Raw genomic sequence first — 21,490 nt, 5'->3', positions numbered from 1 at the left:
CTACAACTACACTACAGTTGACTAGGACACACATTTTCAAAGACCTTGTCTTTCTTCAAAACTCACTCAACACAAGTGGCACACACCCACTTCACGAGTCAAAACTTTTCTTCTTTTAGCAAGTGTGATAGAATGGTCGATCGTGTTTTGATTCGTCGCCGATCTCTTATCCAGTTTCCAAGATGCCCGGATCAAGTGATGAAACAAACCTCCAGCAAATTCAAGATAGTAATGATCGAATCCTAGCGGCGCTAGCCCAAATGCAAATTACTCAAGAACAAACCTATGACCGCCTTGAACTGATCGAAGGCCGTATCTTTGATGTAGAGGGAAGGTTGCCTCCCCTTAAAGGTGAAGTACTACGTTTTTCCGATGACGAGTCTAAAGATGAGAATCCTATCATAGGGATGACTGCAGCTGAGAAAAGACTCCAATACCTAGAGGAGCAATTGATGTACCTTAAGGGGGATGACATTTATAGGGAAAACAATCGCAAGTATGAAGCCGTCAATTCCAAATTGCCAACTAACTTTAGCATGACGGATATCCCTAAGTTCAAAGGACATGAGAACCCTTTGAACCACATCCGTGCCTTCAAGGATTACTTGTCTATCAAAGGCATCAAACCCGAGATGTTCTTAAGGATCTTTCCTTCATCTCTTGACACCATCCCGAAGCAATGGTTCTACACTTTAGATCACAAGAAGGTCGCTACTTGGGAAGACGCCGCAATCGAGTTCTCTAAACAATATGCGGATAATGCCGAGATCCAAGTTAACATGCGTACTCTAGAGGTTCTTACCCAAAATGACAAAGAAGGATTCACCGACTTTCTAAGTAGGTGGAGGAAGACTAGCACCCAACTAGTTGAACGCCCGGATGAGGCTACTCTTGTGGAAACGTTTGTGGATAATCTCAAGCCCATATATGCCAACCATTTGAGATATCAAAACATCAAGACTTTCAAGGACTTAACCGTATTAGGGACACGAATTGAAGATGACATCCGTAAAGGACTCTTGTCCAAAACGGTAGGTCGAGGATATCAAGGGTCCACAAGTCGTTCATACGGCTCTACTAGCAAGACCGATGAAGTTAACCTTCTCGAGCCATCCAAGAAAACTACCCCACCAAGGAAGTTCACAAACCTTGGGGATACTTACTCCAACGCTCTAAAGAGGCTAATGAAGCAAGGTAAACTCCAACCCATTGGACCTACTCCCGAACCCGAAAGGAAATCCAAGTTCGGGATGAAAATTCCTCCGTGAATACCATAGGGGCAAAGGGCACGACACAGAAAAGTGCTACAAGTTGAAACACGTGCTTCAAGATATGATCGAAGATGGTCGACTCCCAATACCACCAGGAGGTAAACCCAACAACACTCAGAATCCTCTTGGAGTTCTAGTGATTACAAGTGATGAATCTACCTTAGATTGCTCACACCTCATTTCTCCCACCAAAAATGAAATTCATGCAATCGAGAAAGAGGGATTCTACTCTACAATCTCCCCTACCATTTCCGACTTCATCACATGGGCAAGGAGTGTAGATAGACAAGTTTGGGAACTAGAGAGCATGGTAACAACCTTACGCAACCCCAACGCAATACCCGAAGAACATGCGCCACTAATCTTCTCTCAAAATACCACTATGCAAGAAGTAGTCACCGTGGTCGATAAACTAGTCGATCAAATCATACGACTAGAAAGTGATATCGTGAGAATGAGGGAACTAGCTGCAATCAATGGGGTTTGGGCCGATAATGATGAGGACGAGTATCTCATTGAAAACTCCGTAGTCAAGGAAATAGTCCAAAATGGTGAAGACAAGGAAGTGGATCACCTAACTCGTTCGGGTCGCCCATATCAAAATACTACTCAAAACGGTCCAACCAACGTCATCACACCAAATGACAACGAAGATGACCCCACTGATCATTTGCTCAAGCAATTGCAAAAGACCAAGGCTGATCTTTCAGTCTGACAATTAATAGCAAGCTCATTTCCACATCGCCAAGCTTTACTGCAAGCTTTGGCCAAGCTAAGTGTAGCACATAACTCCACTCCTGAAGATGTAGTCAACTTGGTCTTCCAAGAATCACCAAAGCTAAGTAATCCTATTACTTTCTCAGAGAAAGACTTGCCACCTTTTGGCGCTAGTCACAACCTTGCTCTATACATCACTGTCATTTGACTAAAGAAGAATGTGCCAATGACCTTGGTAGATGATGGCTCCGCGGTCAACGTCATACCCCTCAACGGCATACAAGCTAGGCATGAAAGAGTCGGATTGGACTCCCACCAATCAAGGTGTACGTGCATATGACGGTATACGACGAAAAGTGGTCGGACTTTCTAGCCTAACCATAGCCACGGGGCCAATCGAACGAAAAGTTAACTTCCAAATAAAGGACATCGAAGCTTCATTCAACATACTTCTGGGAAGGCCTTGGATTCATGCTTCCAAAGCGGTAACATCCACCCTTCACCAAAAGATCAAGATCCCACTAAATGGCAAAGTAGTGACGATCACTTCGTCACCCATCAAGGCAATAATCGAGAAACAATCAAACAATCAAGTCCTTGCGGATCCCGTATACGAACTTGGGGGCTTCCAAAGTGTAAATGTCATAGAAAGTGAGTTGGCACCTCTATACTATAATCCCTACTCCAACTTGGTGGTCAACCACATACTCAAGTCCCAGGGATACTTCCCTGGAATGCCTTTGAACCCAATTCGGAAAAATACATTCGCACCACACAAGAAAGGCAACTCAACAAGGATACCACTTGGACTAGGGTACAAACCTACAAAAGAGGAAGTCCTCAAAATGCTGGCCCAAGTCCAAAACCGCAAGCACGTGGGAGTCCAAATGAGGCCCTATCTCCCTACCTTAAATGGATACTTCGTTCAAGAAGGAAGTTCAGAGCTCTTTCATGGATTTCCCGAACCTTGGCATTATCTTGAGAGGAAGTTAGCCGGAATCGAGATCTTTCACGATTGCTACTTCATTCCTCCAGAAACGGTTCCTACCGTCAAAACCCGTCAAGCACCTTGCTTAGACGAACAAGCTGTTAGCCTATTGTTTGGAGAAGACCGATTTATTAGGGCCGCGCAGGATGAGATCATTACCATGATACTTCAGGACAATCGCTTCAACCCTACCGCGTTGATCACAGAAACCGACACAAAGCAGCAGAAAGGATGGAGAAAATCAATCAAATGGACCAATAACCAAGGAAGACTCTTCAAACTCACCACTGGAGAAGGAGAGATGTTCAAAGGAGAACCAGAAGACGATGAATTCGAGTCGGAGTCGGAGTCAGAGTCGGAGTCTAGAGAAGTCATTAGAGAGTCTACTCCTGTTGTCATCCCCACTCCCTTCGTTTCTCCTAGCTTAGCCTCGAGTAGTCACAGTAGTTCGGGAAATGCCCCAACCACTGTCCCTTTGCCGCCACTGACCATGGATCAGTTGGCTTCTTTGTTTCAACTTTACTCAAATTTTAATATGAATAAATCAGGTTCTGCTTACTCTCTGTGTTCTTTCGAGTGCAATTCTGTTTATGATGATACTGAGGATGACCAAGATCCAGACTTAACCGAAATACCTCCCTACGTAGCCAAAGAAATATTACAGGAAGGGGAACGGGGACCAGTAATAGAGGACACCGAACCCATCAACGTAGGAACCGAACTAGAACCCCAAGAACTTAGGATAGGGACTACCTTGAGCTCTACCGAAAGGGCCGATTTCATAGACCTCCTAAATGAATTCAAAGACGTTTTCGCTTGGTCCTACAAAGACATGCCAGGGATCGACAGGGATATTGCCGAACATAGGATTTCGATTAAGCCAGGTTTCAAACCCGTGAAATGTGAAGCTTCGACGAATGAGAACAGAATGGGCTCTAAAGATTAAGGAAGAAGTTGATAAGCAATTCAAAGCCGGGTTCATCAAAGTTTCCGAGTATTCTGACTGGGTAGCTAACATAGTACCCGTACCCAAAAAGGATGGGAGAATCCGTGTTTGTGTTGACTTTAGGGACTTGAACAAAGCGAGTCCAAAAGATGACTTTCCTCTACCTCACATCGACATATTAGTGGACAATACTGCAGACCACGCATTACTATCCTTCATGGATGGATATGCGGGTTATAACCAAATCAAGATGGCCATGGAAGATATGCATAAGACCGCATTCGTCACCCAATGGGGAACCTACTGCTATACAGTAATGCCGTTTGGATTGATCAACGCCGGAGCTACATACCAACGCACCGCAACTACACTCTTACACGACATGATGCACAAAGAAGTTGAGATATATGTAGATGACATGATCGTCAAATCCAAAGAAAGAGAGGGACATATTGCGAACCTTCGCAAATTCTTCGCAAGGTTACGAAAGTACAACATGAGGCTCAATCCTCAGAAATGCACATTTGGGGTAACATCTGGCAAACTCCTGGGATACGTGGTTAGTCAAAGAGGAATAGAAATAGATCCTTCCAAAATCAAAGCTCTGATCGAAATGCCACAACCCCAAACAGAAAAAGAAGTCAGAGGATTCCTGGGAAAGGTACAATACATAAGTCGATTCATATCGAAACTTACAATGATTTGTGAGCCTATCTTCAAGAAACTCAAGAAAACAGACCACACCATGTGGGACGATGATTGTCAAAAGGCGTTTGACCGAATCAAGGAGATATTGGCTAAACCACCAGTGCTCATGCCGCCACAACAAGATCAACCTCTTGGTTTATATCTCACAGTAACTGAAACCGCCATGGGTGCTATGCTGGCTCAAACTGTAGGAAGTGAAGAGAGAGCTATTTACTATCTAAGTAAGAAGTTCTTGGAATATGAGTGCAAATACTCACAACTCGAAAAAACATGCCTCGCTCTTTTGTGGGCAACGAAGAAGCTACGTCACTACATGCTTAGCTACTCCATCAAGATATACTCCAAAATGGATCCAGTCAAATACCTCTTCGAGAAACCCGTCCTCAACGGACGTCTGGCAAGATGGACTCTGATGCTCTCAGAATTCGACCTTAAATATGTACCACTGAAAGTCATAAAAGGTCGCGCCGTCGCCGAATTCTTCGCGGAAAATCCTATCAACGACGCACAAACCATAGATACTTGGTCATTTCCCGACGAGGATATACTTCAAACAGATGTAGACTCCTGGGATCTATACTTCGATGGAGCATCAAACTTAAGAGGATTCGGAATAGGAGTGTTGCTCATTTCTCCTGAAGGTGAGCATACACCGATTGCTGTCAAACTCGACTTCGAGGTGACAAACAACGCCGCAGAATATGAAGCTTGTCTCATCGGACTACAGGCGGCAGTAAGCTTAGGAATCAAAAACCTCCGAGTACATGGAGATTCATCACTGATCATCAACCAAGTTACAGGATCTTGGAAAATCCGAAGTGAAAGCCTTGCACCCTATCAGGCTAGGATAGACCAAGTCGCTCAATTCTTTGATCACGTAACCTACTTACACCTACCTCGAGAGGAAAATCAATTTGCAGACGCTCTTGCGAAACTTGCATCTTTGATAAATATGCCGGATCACATGATGGACATGCCTCTGTGCATCGAACGACGGTCAGAGCCGGCTTATGTCCACCAAATCACCGATGAAGAGGAAATCGCGCAGGAACCCTGGTTCCAAGCAATCTTGAATTTTAAGCTCAATGGTACCTATCCACCAGATATGGACAAGAGGGGACAACGTGCTATACGCCTATTAGCTTCCCAATACATTCTGATGCAAGGAGAATTATACAAGAGAACACCTCTTGGTGTAGTCCTACGTTGCCTCGATCATTCACAGGCACGAAAGGTGATGGAAGAAGTCCATGATGGAGAATGCGGTCCCCACATGAGTGGGCCTATGATGGCAAAGAAAATCACATGTTTGGGGTATTATTGGACCACAATGGAATCTGATTGCATCAAGTACGTAAGACATTGCCATAACTGCCAAATCTTCGGGAATGTGCAACATGTCCCTCCTTCATTGCTCTATACAATGACATCTCCTTGGCCATTTTCTGTATGGGGAATTGACATAATCGGAAAGATAACCCCAGCCAGAACAGGAGGTCACTGTTTCATTCTAGTAGCAATTGACTACTTCACCAAATGGGTAGAAGCGGCTTCCTACACTGGTCTTACAGCTAAAAATGTGGCAAAGTTCATACAAAACAACATCATCTGTCGATATGGTTGCCCACATGAGCTCTTTTACCTGTCGACCCAAGGGGAAAATTCAAACCTAATTGGGCCGGACCATTTCTAGTCAAATCCATACTCCCAGGGGGTCCGGTTAGAATCACAGACCTAGATGGGAATGAGTTTTCAAACCCCACAAACCTTGACCAACTGAAACGATACTATGCCTAGAATAGGACCAAACACGCGCCTCGCGTAAACCTATGTGCCGCTCTTGTGGCACTAAATAAACGGCCCCTGGCCAAGCTAAAATAAGCTGAATGTTACTATGCTCTTGCATTTTGACAAATTTGTCGTCCTCATATCATCAAATAAACTAAATTCGCACCTTGAGAACAAGCAAAAGCTCATGCTTATTTTCTATGTTCATTACAAGCTCTTGCTTCGAACAATTATTCTTTTACATTTACTCGAACTACGCACAAGGGTTTGATTTCGCTTTTTTTAAAGTGAATACGTAGGCAATCCTTCACAGGATTCAACCCATTATACCTAAAATGTAAATAGAAGGACATTTGCATTGCATTTGAAATTCGACAAGAATAATAAGTAGAAAATCTTAACGGTTTCATAACCATTTAACCTTTTATTCATTTCCAAAATAATAGTAGTACGTTACATAAATAGAATAGGCTAGGATTCTAAAAATCCCTCCTTCTTATTACAATAATAATAATAATAATAATAATAATAATCAAATAATAAATAAAGACTCGGGCTATTCTTCCATCTTCCCTTTGCCCTTGTCATTCTTGTCATACTTCTTGTCACGACCTCGAGCCGGGCGCTCTTGCGCCACTTCAGACCTAGTCACCAACTGTCTTTCTCGAGGCCTGACTCTTCCATTCTTGCCAACCACCATCTCTACAACAGGAGTAGTCTTTGATTTCTTTGAAGGACGAATGACCTGAAGCCCGACTTCTTCTTCTCCCTCTGTCAGATGCTTCTCCTTCTCTTTCTCTCCCTCGCGCACCTTGTAATCAACAGGTTCGCGTTTCCTCAGTCTCTCGCGCTCTTCCGGAGTTGCAGCCTTTCTCCACCTCAGATAGGAATCCGACACCCATAAAGCATTGGTGGAGAAGTTCAAGAACCACATGTTTCTTTGGGTCCATTTAATAGCCCACTCTCTTCGGCTCTCGGTAGTAAGCGCCATGGCAGTCTGCGGGACGGTGTCAAGCCTCGGGATCGTCTGCTTCAGCCCAACTTGTCTCATCAATCTTTCCGGAAAGATGCATACCATGAACTCCAATCCCGGAATGCGCACGGACCTAGTGGGATCCAAAGAAGACACTCTAGTGACAGACTTGAGGTGCCACCACGATACGACCCACCTAATCAACGGACCATCATCACTTTTCAGCTTGTTCTTCCAATAATCGCAGACCCGGGTGAAGTCCACCATGTACAACCGCGTCCTCATCGCAATCATACGGGAATGATAGGAAAGTGCATGAACTGGGGGCTCGATCAATCGGAGCCGTTCCATAAGCCAAACCTACCAAAAGCAGGTATTAGACACCAAAAAAAAAAAAAAAAAGAGAAAAAAAGAAGGAAAGAAAAAAGGTGTCTTTTACCTGTAGGATGACGGGACTCCCCAAATACGGCAAATCACGGTTGGATTTCCTATTATCCAAGCCCAATATAATCTCTCCTAAGCATAAGCAAGCTGGGCTCCTGCGCAGCTCCATTTGCTCGATAAGGCACAAAAGACGAGGATCACCTCTCAGGTCTTCATCAACATGCCCTTGGAAGACATACACATGCAACAAACAAAAGCCAAATGCTCTCCTCCTAGCAACATGAGAGACAGTAGGGTCGGCCCTGTTGATAAATCGATCGATAAAGTCCAACATTCTCACGCCTTTCGGGGTAACTAGACGATCCACCTCAAGTCTGGTCAATCCAAGCAAGTCTCTGAATTTGCTCTTATACCCTTGTGAAGTAGAAGGAATGGCAGGTAAATGTTCAGGATCCCATCCACCAATAGCAGCTATTTCTTCAGGAAATGGGAAAATGTCACATCCTGGGAACGCGAAAACATGATAATTCGGGTCCCAATAGTCAAGGCAAGCGTCCAAGAATGGTTTTACAATCTTAATGAGTTTCAAACTCAATAGATGTTCCGGGTGTAATTCCAGAGCAGTTATTTGTTACCACCCGTGCTTGTAGAATGATGCCCTTAGCTGAATCCTCCTTGCGGTCTCCTGAAACGATGAACAAACTGAGGGCTCGGCTTTGGACCGAGCGAACTCACTCCGACGCTCAAGTCAGTAAACTTAGAGAGATAAGTTGTTGTTACTTGGCGAAGTGTATATTGTAGAGAGATAAGGAAGATATTACCAGATGAATAGTGATTATTAGGTTAAATTGTGGATCCTTTACTCAATGAGAGTTGAGGAGTATTTATAGACCTTCACCTTTTGTCACGTAGTGGCCAAGTGGCCAAGTGGCTAGCAGGTGAAAAGACTGATCTACCCTCGGCCGAGGGACCCATGGTAGGCCGGCGGGCCATGTTGACTCCATGCCGAGGGGTCTTGGATATGAGTTCGCGAATGTGTGCCCCGGCTAGCTAGTTGCCCCGGCCGGGACCCAAGAGACAGGCCGACAGAGTGCGTCGGTAAGGCTGTCTAAGTCGTTGACTTGTTTGTGGATATCTTTGACCTTGCTCAATATGTTGACTTGGTCAGCGGTGCAGAATATGCCCCATCAATTTGCCCCCAGCGTAGTCTATGTCGTGGTATGGGCTCCGATGTATGTTGAGCGTATATTCTGCGCAAGTAATTTGCTTAAATTTTCTGCATCGGCTTCTTCTACCTCGGCCTGGTTCTGATTAGGCCGTACCATATCCCCCCTCCACATGGGTGTGTAAAGGGCATCCGATGTGGAAAAGAAAGTGACGTCGGCCGAGACCAGAGTTGAGAGTGCCGGTTGTTTTTTATTGCCCCCGGCCGGTGCTATCTGACTTGGTTGATCATGCAGCCGGCGGAGAACATATGCTTAGGAATTCGTTGAGGAGGATGAATAGGCAAGGAGATATGAATGGGCGTGTTGAAGACGCTTGGTCACTGTTGCATTGATTGACGTTCAACTGTTGCAACGATTGACATTCCGTGGTTGCATGTCCGACACGTGTCTGTTCGCTGATTGGCTGATGCTTCATGGGCTGTGCCCTGATTGGTCCTTCTTCATGGGCTTTCCCCTATAAATAGGGCAATTAGCCCCTGAAATTGGGCACCAATTTCATTCTCTCTAAAATTTTCTTCTCTCTATACTTTCAAAGGCTTCTTTCTCTTCTAATCTTCAGAGTCGCTACTTCGGCTAGTACTTTTCTTCAAGGTAACCAAACGAATTTTTCTCAACCTTTTAACTTGTTTTTGTTGTAAACATGTCTTCTACTGATGCCGGGACGAGTAAACCGGCGCCGGGGGGTTCCCCGTTGCGTCTTGATGAAGAGGGGGTACTAGACCCCATCCCGTTAAGGTCCGGGGGTCCTAGGTCTCCTTCTCCCGAAGTTAATCCACAAATTTTGGAGGAATGGGAGGACGAGGATGATGATGCTGATGACGATGGTGATGAGAGGATTCCTTCTGATGGGGAGAGGCCGCATCTCCCGGATCACGGCGAGGCCTGTTTGACTAGCATTGACCGTGCCTGGTTTGACAAATTTGCCCGTTGTTCCGGTGACACTCTTTTCGAGGGTCATTTCTCCTTTGGTGATGGGTACAAAATTTTTAACCCCGAGGAGGGTCAGGCGGTCTGTTGCCCTCCCCCAGGCCATATCGGCGTATATATCAGGCACCTGGAGTATGGGCTCCGGTTTCCTTTGAGTGAATACGTCATGGCCATCATCAAAGCTATGAACGTCGCTGTGGCCCAACTGCATCCGTTGGCCATTAGGACGATAGTCAGCTTTGTGTGGCTCTGTCTCTTTAGGGGGGAGACCCCAACAGTTAACTTATTCCGCCGACTTCATCATCTTCGGCCGTCAATCTCCGGTAAAGTGGGGTGGTACAGTGTGCAGACGGAGCCGGGCTACGTCTCCGTGTCCAAACTTACTTCTTGCAAGGATCGCAACGCGATGGGTGTATGTCCAAGTGCGGAGGACTACCCATTGCCTCGGTCTTTCCAGCCCCCCGTTTACTTGCGGTGTGAGAACCGGAAGAATATGAGAAATGTATCTCCCGGGTAAGGTAAAGATGGACGCTTGATGGTCCCTCTTCTGCGGATGAGAAGCGGGCGATGCGGTGTTGATGCTTTGAGAAGGGTTGGCTGCCCCCGACTCAGATTATTCTTCAGGATGAGCTGCTTTGCCGCGTCGGCCTCATACCGGCCCTCAACCAGGGTGAGTGGGGTCGGTGGGGGCCTATCTTTGCCTGTTATGCTCCTGTTTTAGAGCTTTGTTTTACTTCTTTTATGTAACCCTTGTTTGATTTCTTGCAGACCGGTTTGGCCAGGATCTGTCTGAGAGAACCTTGAAGAGGTTAGGGCTTGACAAGGACGGGAAGGTCGCTCAGCGGCATCCTACGGCTGACGCGCGTGATCGTAGACTGGCTCCCAACGAACTCATGGACAAGCAGCTGAAGGGACTGGATCCGGCGGCGGCCCAAGCACGGGTTCTCGGAGGCGTGCCGAAGAGAACAAAGAAGGCAGCGTCCAGGTCGGCGACGGCGTCCGTGCCAACTCCCTCTTTGGCCCCAGCGGTTCATAAGGAGCATGTGGAGGTCGTTGATATCTCTGGGGAGGTGGTGACCGTTGTGAGGGGCCCTCCTCCTCCAAAGAAGAGAAAAGAGCCACCGTCTGCTTCCACCATTGCCGGGGAGAAGAATGACTCAGCAGGCCCTCCATTCAAGAGGGTCCAGACTGGTACGGATCTAACTTGCGGTTCGGACTTAGCTGGTTCGTTGGACATTCCCGATGACAGACTTTCTGATGTGTCAATGCATGTTGACGTGGATGCTCTGTGTAAATTTTTTGTAGATCCGCCGTCGGCAGTCGCCATTCTTACTGAACGGCAATTAGGGAAGCAGCCTAAGAAGAAGGGTGACAGAAATGTCACCGTTGACTCCTCAGTTCAGAAGATTCCTCCCACCGAGCTTGTGGCAGAGGGTGCGAGAATATATAAGAGGCTGGCGAAGTGGACTCAACTAGCCGGCTCCCACATCATGGAGCAAGAGAAGGCCATGGCCCAAACTGGGCCATTGATCGAACGGCTTAAGCTTGATCTCTCCGCTGCAAAGGGGGAAGCCGGGAAGGCTAAGCTGGACCTCCTTGCTTCCCGAAATCGTGAGGAGGAAGCTGAGAAGCGGCTTTTGGCCGAGAGGGCCAAAGTTGAGGCTGTTGATGCCGCCACCGTCAAGCTGATGGAGGAGCGGGACAGGTATAAGGGCGCTCATGACGCCGTGGTTGCCAAAAGGGGAGAGTGGAAGGATCTGTTCCATGCCCAGTCGGAGGCGCTCAGGGACACAAGGGCTATCCTTGTTCAAAAGGAGAAGGATATTGAAATGCTTCAAAATGATCTTCTCCCTAAAATGTGCGCCCAATTCCGGGACCAGGCCGAGGAGGCGACCAGGGAGGCAATCAAGAAGCTCTTCCCCGAAGGCTCCTTCCCGTGGGATAAATTTGACCAGCTTCTGGATGAGATGGCCGATGCTGCGGAAAAAGCGGCTGCGGAGAAGGCGGAGGCGGCGAAGGCGGCTCAGATAGCTGAGGCCAAGGCGGCCTATGATGCAAAGGTGAAGGAGGCCCATGAGGAGGCTGAGAGGCTAAAGGCACTTGAAAATGTCGAGCCTTCTCCTGAGCCGGCCACCGAAGATGCTGCTGCTACCGATGGAGGGCAGCAACAGGCATAGGGAGACGGGCGGTCGTCACCAGACTCACCCGGCATCTCGGATAGCTTTAGCTGTTCGGGGGCCAACTATTGAGCCTTTCCACCCTGCCATCTTTTGGCGCTTCAAATGATATGTTTGTAATCTTTTGCTTTTCTTTTCTTTGTTTTGTTGTAAAACTCTTGGTAGGTTGTGTTTAGGCTTATCCCTATGGGGACGGCCGTCGTTTGTATTCTCTTTGTAATCATTTTTAATAAAGTTTGTCTTATTGGCCCTCGGCTTGGCCGGGGCTTTGATCACAATCCTTCACTTGTCTTCTTGCGCTATTAATTGTGTGCCTTCGTTTTTGCCATCGGCATGGCCGAGGCAGTTAGAATGCATATCTCAACTGTGTTTAACGTCTTTTTAAACATGTCGGCATGTTGGTCGCTTCCTCTTTCACTCTCGGTTTTGGCTGAGGCGTCCGATTTGCGCTTCCCAGCCGCCGTTGTGGACATGTTAGCGTATCGACCGTTGTGTCCCCGTCGCTCTCAGCTTTGGCCGAGGTAATCGGGGTTACGGCTCGATAGCGTTTCTTCTAGCGTATCGGTCGTTGTGTCCCCGTCGCTCTCGGCTTTAGCCGAGGTAATCGGGGTTACGGCTCGATAGCGTTTCTTCTAGCGTATCGGTCGTTGTGTCCCCGTCGCTCTCGGCTTTAGCCGAGGTAATCGGGGTTACGGCTCGATAGCGTTTCTTCTAGCGTATCGGTCGTTGTGTCCCCGTCGCTCTCGGCTTTGGCCGAGGTAATCGGGGTTACGGCTCGATAGCGTTTCTTCTAGCGTATCGGTCGTTGTGTCCCCGTCGCTCTCGGCTTTAGCCGAGGTAATCGGGGTTACGGCTCGATAGCGTTTCTTCTAGCGTATCGGTCGTTGTGTCCCCGTCGCTCTCGGCTTTAGCCGAGGTAATCGGGGTTACGGCTCGATAGCATTTCTTCTAGCGTATCGGTCGTTGTGTCCCCGTCGCTCTCGGCTTTAGCCGAGGTAATCGGGGTTACGGCTCGATAGCGTTTCTTCTAGCGTATCGGTCGTTGTGTCCCCGTCGCTCTCGGCTTTAGCCGAGGTAATCGGGGTTACGGCTCGATAGCTTTTCTTCTAGCGTATCGGTCGTTGTGTCCCCGTCGCTCTCGGCTTTAGCCGAGGTAATCGGGGTTACGGCTCGATAGCGTTTCTTCTCTTTGGGCGACGGCCCGGTGGCAACTATGGAGGGGACAAGCACTTTGGTGGAAAACTCGGGTGATTCTTCATTTGTTATGATCATGCGTTGGGGTGTCCACAATGGGTTTGGACACCTCCGCCGCTATACAAAGTACTTTCTTAGGTTGTCGGTGTTCCAATGGCTCATCAAAGGCACACCCTCCATGTCTGTCAGCCGGTATGTACCCGGCCTTATCTCTTCAACCACTTTGTAGGGACCTTCCCAGTTAGCCGTCAATTTACCATGAATATTTCCTTTGTTGGTGGCGGCCGACTTTCTTAGGACCAGATCTCCTACTTTTAAGTCCCTTTTGTGGACTCTTCGGTTATAGGCTCTTCTCATCCGGTTTTGGTATACTGCTAAGTTGAGGCGTGCTGTATCTCGGCTTTCTTCGACCAGGTCTAGGGAGGCTTTCGTGCCTTCCTCATTTTCAATCAGGTTAAAGGTTGCCGTTCAACGTTGGCACCGTTGCTTCAATTGCGCACCGCTTCGGACCCGTAGACTAAGTGGAATGGATCGTATCCCGTGCTTCTTTCTCTCGTGGTTCGCAGGGACCACAGAACGCCGGGTAGTTCGTCGGCCCATCTTCCCTTAAGGTCTTCAACTGTCTTCTTCAAACCGTTGAGGATTGTTTTATTGGCTGCCTCCGCCTGCCCGTTGCTCTGTGGGTGGCAGACGGAGGAGTATGCAAACTTGATGCCCAACTCTTCTAACCAGTTCATTATCAGGTCACTCCAGAACTCTCGGCCGTGGTCGAATACCATGACTTGGGGCAACCCAAAACGAGTTATATCATTTTCCCAGATTACCTTTCTGACGCCTGCTGTGGTCTTCGCCGGTACTACTACAGCTTCAACCCATTTGGTGAAGTAATCAACGGCGACGATCAAGAACTTTCTTCCTCCGGAGGCCGTTGGAAATGGCCCTAGCAGATCCATCCCCCACTGTGCGAAAGGAAGGGGACTAAGCACCGGTTATAGGTCCCGGGAGGGAGCATGTATCACCGGAGCATGCATCTGACAGTTTGTGCACTTCTTGGTCTTTGCCCTGGAATCTTGAAGCATGGTGGGCCAGAAGTAGCCGGCTCGGAGAGCTTTGTGGGCTAGTGTTCTTGCCCCCATGTGGTGTCCACAGATGCCTTCGTGAATCTCTGTTAGTATCAGCTCCGCGTCGGCTGGACCGACACACTTCAAGAGTGGTCTTATTACGGACCTTCTGTACAGTTCCCCTTCGAACACCAAGTACCTGGCGGCGATCCTTTTTATCTTGGTCGAGAGATTGCGGTCCTCCGGCAACTCACTTGTAAGTTTGTATTTCATTATCGGAGTCATCCACGTTGTCTCGGCTTCTATGTTGCCCACCATACCGACGGCCTCAGTTATGCTCTTCGCGTTCCTGATATCTACCAGCACAGTTCGGCTGACATTCTTGATGGTTGAACTGGCAAGTTTTGAGAGAGCGTCGGCTCGGTTGTTCTCGGACCTGGGAACGCATTGTATCTGAAAAGATTTTAACTTAGAAGTGTCAGCTTTTACCCTTTCCAGGTATCTTACCATCCCGTCGTCTCGAGTCTCGTACTCTCCTCTGATTTGATTAGCCACCAACAGTGAATCCGTCTTTAACACAATGTGTTCTCGCTCCCGGCACTCTAGCGCTCGACTCCTGTTATTACCGCCTCGTATTCGGATTCGTTGTTTGAGGCCGGGAAGGTAAATTTCAAGGCATACTCAAACTCGTCTCCGTTTGGGCTGATGATTAAGACGCCGGCTCCCGAGCTGTTCGTCGTGGAGGATCCGTCGGTGAATACTTCCCATACTCCGGGGTTTTGCTCTTCTTGATACGTGCACTCGGCCAGGAAGTCTGCAAGTGCCTACCCCTTTATCGAGGGCCTCGGCTTGTATTGGATGCCGAAGCCGGATAGTTCTACCGCCCATTTGATGAGCCTGCCGGATTGTTCAAATTTTTCCAATGCTTTCTCCAGCGGTTGGTCGGTTAAGACCGTCACGGGATGTGCGTCGAAGTAAGGTTTTAGTTTCCTTGCGGCGACGACGACGGCAAAGGCTGCTTTTTCAATCAGCGGATAATTTCTCTCGGCGGGCAACAACGTATGGCTGACAAAGTAGATTGGGTGTTGCTGTTTGTCTTCTTCTCTGACGATCACGGCACTGACCGTGGCCGAGGTGACTGCTATGTATAGATACAAATCGTCTCCCCCAGTTGACCTGACAGGGTTGGGAGAGTTTGAAGGTGAGCTTTCAGTTGCTTGAAAGCTGTGCTCTGTTCCTCCCCCCAGCTGAAGTCTTTATTCCCCTTTAACACTTTGAAGAATGGGGTGCTCTTGTCGGCTGACCGAGAGATGAAACGGGCTAGAGCCGCCATCCTCCCGATCAACATCATAACCTCTTTTCGATTCCTTGGTTCCGGCAGATCCAGGATTGCTCGGACTTTGTCTGGATTGGCATCAATTCACCTGGCGCTGACAAGCACGCCGAGGAACTTACCTGCCCGGACACCGAAGTTGCATTTCATTGGGTTGAGTTTCATCTTTTATTTCCTTAGTGAACAAAATGTCTCGCGTAAATCGGCCAAGTGCTCGCTGTCAGACTTGCTTTTTACAATAGCATCGTCGACGTAAGCCTCAATGTTTCGCCCTTTCTGATTTTGGAACACTTTGTCCACCAGTCTAGTGTAAGTTGCACCGGCGTTCTTCAAACCAAACGGCATCATTTTGTACATGTATGTGCCGTTGGCGGTGATGAATGCGCATTTAGGCATGTCTTCCTCGGCCATGAATACCTGATGATCTCCTGAGAAGGCGTCCAGCAGGCTTAGCATAGTGTAGCCCGCCGTGGCGTCAATTAAACTATCTATCCGAGGTAAGGGATAGCAATCTTTGGGGCACGCTTTATTAAGATTGGTAAAGTCTACGCACATCCTCCAGGCCCCCGATGACTTCCTCACCATTACAACATTGGCTAACCACTCAGGATAAGTACAGGGCATGATGAAACCCGCCGCTAGTAATTTATCTACTTCGGCTTTGATGGCCTCATCCTTCTCGGCTGAGGAATTCCTCATTCTCTGCTTGACAGGGCGAGCGGTGGAGAGTACGTTCAGCTTGTGAACAATCACCTCCCGGCTCACGCCTGGCATCTCGACCGCTGAGTAGGCGAAAACATCTTTATTCTTCCTCAGCAGGTCCAGGAGGTCGGCTCTGAATTTTGGATCCAGGTTGACACCGATAGTTACGGTGCGGCCTGGGTCAATCTCTACCTCCTCGGTCTCTGCCCCTTCGACCATGCCGATGGTTCGGTCGTTCTCGGACCTGGGAATGTACTGTATCGGGAAGGATTTTAATTTTGAAGCGCCAGCTTTCACCCTCTCTAGATACCTTATCGTCCCATAGTCCCGAGCCTCGTACTCTCCTTTGATCTGGCTGGTCACTAAGAGTGAATCTGTTTTCACCATGACATGCTCCGCCCCGACGGCTTTAGCTAGCTCGACTCCGGTTATCACTGCCTCGTACTTGGATTCGTTGTTTGAGGCCAAGGAGGTAAGCTTCAAGGCGTGCTCAAACACGTCTCCGTTTGGGCTGATAATAACGATGCCGGCCTTCGAGCTATTCGTCGTGGAAAGGCCGTTGGTGTATACCTCCCACACGCCGGGATCCTTCTCGTTCTTCGAGACGAGCTTATGCGCTTCCCCCCGGTCCGAGACATACATCAATGTCAGGGCCCGGACGGACATTACAGCGTCGATTTCACTCAAAGTGACCCGGCCTATGAGAACGTTGTAGGCAGACGAGCCGTCAATGACCACGAATTCAGACATAACATTCTTGGCTGCACTCCCCTCGCCGAACCTTACCGGCAGTCTGATTGTCCCCACGGGTACCAGGCCGGCCCCAGAAAAGCTGTATAAGGGGTTGGTGCAGGGGCTTAGGTCTTCAACCTTCAGGCCGAGGTTGAGAAAACACTCTCTGTACATGATATTTGTATAGGCGCCCGTGTCAATTAGGCACCTCTTTACTAGGTGGTTGGCTATGTCCAGGTGGACTACAAGTGGGTCGCTTTGCGGGGCGATGACTCCCTCGTAGTCCTTCTTCCCAATAGTCATGTCTGGGATGTTGGAAGCGGGGGTTGCTGTGTTGGGCACAAAGTTGATGGCCTGATATAGTTCATTCAGGTGCCGTTTGTGCCCATAAGCGGACCCACCGTTCTCGTTGCCCCCGATGACCACATGGATTACTCCTACCCGTTCAAAGACGGATTTCTTATTTGACCCGCCGGCGTCTGTTTTTTTGCCTCCGGCAACGTATTTGCCGAGGCTCCCCTTCCGGATCAGCTCTTCAATGGCATTCTTCAGATGTCGGCAGTCGTTAGTTAAGTGGCCGGTGTGGCCGTGGTACTCACAGTCCTGGCTCGTGTCACCGTCACTTCTCGGCCTAGGGGGCCTTTTCCACTTCTGACCCTCGTTTTTGCTCAGGGCGAAGACCTCGGCGGCCGATACGACCAGGGGGGTGTGATCATTGTATCGCTTTCGGTAGTACGTTCCCGAACTCCCCCCGGCGTCTGCCGAGTTCTGCTTCCTGGCAGATTTGTCAGACCGTGACCTATTATTGTCACGGCGTCTTTCATCGGACCGTGACCCATTATTGTCACGACGTCTTTCATCCGGGTTGTCCTCCCAGTGGCTCTTCTTCTCTGAGTGCCCAGCCTCGCTGTGGTCTACCCAGGTCTTGTGATAGTCCTCTATCTTGATGGCTTGGTCGGCCATCTTCCTGGCGGAGACTAGTCTCTGGCCGCCGCATTTGATGAGCTCATTTTTTAAGTCTCCTCTTGGGAGACCTTTCATCAGCGCGAAGGCCGCCAGTTCGCTGTTCAGCTCACGAACCTGTTGAACCTTGGCGTCGAACCTCTTCACATAGCTTCGTAGAGACTCGCCCCCCTCCTGCCTGATAGTCAGGAGAACTGATGTCTCCACGGCCCTCCTCTTATTGCAAGAGTACTGGGCCAAAAAGGCGTCCCTTAGGTCGGCGAAACAGTGTACCGAGCCGTCGGGCAGCCCCTTGTACCAACTTTGAGCCATCCCATGCAAGGTCGTTGGGAAGACTCGACACCAAACTTCGTCGGGTTGTTCCCACACCGACATGTACGACTCAAAAGCTTCGGCGTGGTCGGTGGGGTCGCTATCCCCTTTGTATGTGAACGCCGGCAACTTTAGCTTAGTTGGCACGGCGGTTTCAAGGACGTAGGCGCTGAGGGGCTGTCTGACCACGTGTCGAATGACACGCGGCGATCGGCTCCTCGCATTCCTAGTCCAGCTTCTCTCCTCGTAGCGGGAGGGACTCCTTCTCTGACTCCGGTGAGTCGGGCTTCTTCTCCGGCTCTGCTGAGTCGGACTCCTCTGGCTCCGTTGGGGTAGGCCTCGTTCGTGCCGTGGCGACGCTGTCCTCCCCCGAGTGCGGGAGGGACTTAGGTCTACCACGACCACTTTGGGCTCCCCCGGTGTCTTGACTGGGTCAGCTTCTCCTAGTGCTCCGTTCAAATTTCTCGGAGTCACATTTTGGGCCCTGGTCTCCTGGACGGTTTCCGCCGCTCTTGTCGGCGTGACAGTGTGAGCCGGCGTACTACCAATTAGGTCCAGGAGCACCTTCAACTTTGCTGCATCAACCACATGCCCCATGAGGGTGACCTGGTCGGCAGGCAGCGGTGTGTCTGGTATTATTGGCATCCCGTACTCCGGTTGAATTACTTGGCCGGCGGAGGGTTGCACAACTCCAGATTTGTGGATGGTATCATCTTGGTAGAATTCGGTTTCGTCAGTTACGAATACCTCTTGTTGTTTCGACATCTTTTTAGCTTTTTGGGTGGGTTTTTGTGTGTTTGTTTTTTTTTTTTTTTGTTTGGGAATGAATGTGTGACACCCTTAATTCTAGCCTTAATTAAATATGTAAATTCTACAGAAAAACTAGTAGGATATGTTTGTAAATGGTTCAACTAGTCCAAAAACCTGCAATTTCAAAAATTTTTCTTCCTAAACCATTCACAACTAATCCAACTCAAGAAGAGTGTCAAAAACCCTGCAACAACTGATAAACTAATTTACATACATAACTTAAGACGCGGAAATATAGTGATACAAACCCAAAATGGAAAAGGGAGACATATGTCCCTTCAAATTATATACAAAACCAAAAGTTAAAAGGTTATATACATAACCAAAAGATAAAAGGTTTCTACAAAAGAAAGCCAAACTAGGTCCAAGGTTCCTTGCTCACTAGCTCGTCCGTGACCCCAACAAAGAATCAACAACCTGTCAATCGCATTTTATACAAACACGAAAGCCACAATTCAGTGGGGAGTAACTTCGAGTCCTCCCAGCCACGAATCGTCAAAATTAATGTACATGTAGTAAAACATGTGAACAAGATGATAAAGAATTCAATTATCAATCATTCTAACATATGAGCCCTAAACTGACCAGACTAAACTAACATGTGAAACATTTAACAAATTGTAATCCAAACTCTATCAACCATAGCCGGCTTGCATCTCACCTTCTATGATTCATAGAATCATCAAACAAGAAAGGGCAATATATCAAAGACAGGCATAAGTTCTTAGCACCGTCAATAGTCACTTTGTAACTCGAGTCTATACCACGAGGTAGGGAAGGTAATCGAACCGGTATCTTGGCTCAGCGGTTACTATTAAGAAAACATGGCCAAGAGACAACACAACCCTAGCCTAAAATCTGCGCAGACCTAGACATGCGGATACACACCACCGCACCCAAGACCCACAACTTTTTTTAAAACAAAGTGAAATGAGTACCCTAAGGACACCACCGAAGGGTTGGCTAGTACTTAAGCCGACCACTTACTATCAAAATAAGTACCGAGGTCATGCCCCAACTTGGATATAAATCCACTAGTCAGGAACACAAAGGCTATCAAGCAGTGAACATATACTCGTCAGAGACTATAAAGACCTATCTATGATGAAGGCCGAAATACTCACCTAGGACCTAGTCCCAGCTAGTCCCAGCTTGAATACTTTAGCCCACACCACACAAGACTCACCACACAAGTCATTTAAGACACCCACTTAACCATAAGAGGGCAAAAAGTCCTACTTACCAACATAAAATCTAATATTCTATCATGTGAAAGGCTATATACAAAGATACAATCCAACAGTTCCTCAATAAGTACTTAATACTAATTTCCAATCCTAGCAATTCTAACAATATTTAAGGCTTTAGGGGAAACTAGGGCCATTACTACAAAATAAGAAGCTATTTAAATTCAACTAACTAAATAAGAAGCTATTTAAATTCAACTAACTACACATGTGAAATAGAGATATAATAAATGGCCTAAAACAAGAAAAAGGCCGATTATCTAAATCATTCAACCGAATTTTTACCCGCAACCCCACCTGCGCGACAGTGCGGGTCAAATTGCGGTGACCAATCACTCAATTAATCGACATCGCATCGATCAAAGGGACTAAGGCTCGGTTTTTCGACAATCAACAAAACATTACAATTATCACTATAAAATTCATTTTGAGCCTATTAATTACCATTTCATTTTGTAAATTATCCTAACATGTGATAATTGTCGATATAACATAATTTTTCTACCATTAGCATAACTTTTAGCTACTTTTATGATTCCCTTAACAAGTTTAACCATGTATACTCATTCTAATTATATCCTTGATGAACCTAAAATGACGAACAAAGCATGGAAAACCGCAAAACAAGCAACGGACCGACCCGGCCAACCAGTGGGCTAGCTAGCGTGGGCACGCCACGGCTCGCCGCCGGCCCGCCGCCACCCTAACATCCTCTTTTTTTACCGTTTTTCTTCATTTTAACCCGTTTTAAGCATTATCTAATCGTTCCCATATCATTTCCATACTATTATGATAATTTAATCTAACAATTTACATGCATGCAACCATTTTAAACATGTGAAAATTACTACATAAACAAAAAATCATAAAACATACAAAAACAACACACATGTGACGATCTTTCGTCGAGTAACTCGAAATATGTTACCTTAAGCTAGAAAATGAGCAATTAGCACCTCAAAACCGAAACCCTAACCACAACTAGCCGCTATCCTCTACAATATACGAGTCCCCGAACTCGTCTTCCAATC

General features: G+C 47.7%; 1 long non-coding RNA gene across 1 annotated transcript; it reads right to left on the bottom strand.

Moving 5' to 3' along the window:
* Nucleotides 1-19,409: 19,409 nt before the first annotated feature.
* LOC141628836 (uncharacterized) lies at nucleotides 19,410-21,490 on the bottom strand. Its single transcript, XR_012537195.1, has 2 exons — nucleotides 21,388-21,490; nucleotides 19,410-19,629 (listed from the first exon to the last, which is right to left on the bottom strand). It is a non-coding gene; the product is annotated as an uncharacterized LOC141628836 (long non-coding RNA).

The sequence above is a fragment of the Silene latifolia genome, chromosome 2, assembly GCF_048544455.1.
Source record: "Silene latifolia isolate original U9 population chromosome 2, ASM4854445v1, whole genome shotgun sequence".
Lineage (NCBI taxonomy): Eukaryota > Viridiplantae > Streptophyta > Magnoliopsida > Caryophyllales > Caryophyllaceae > Silene > Silene latifolia.
The sequence above is the reverse complement of the archived record's forward strand: the minus strand, read 5'-3'. Positions and strand labels throughout refer to the sequence as shown.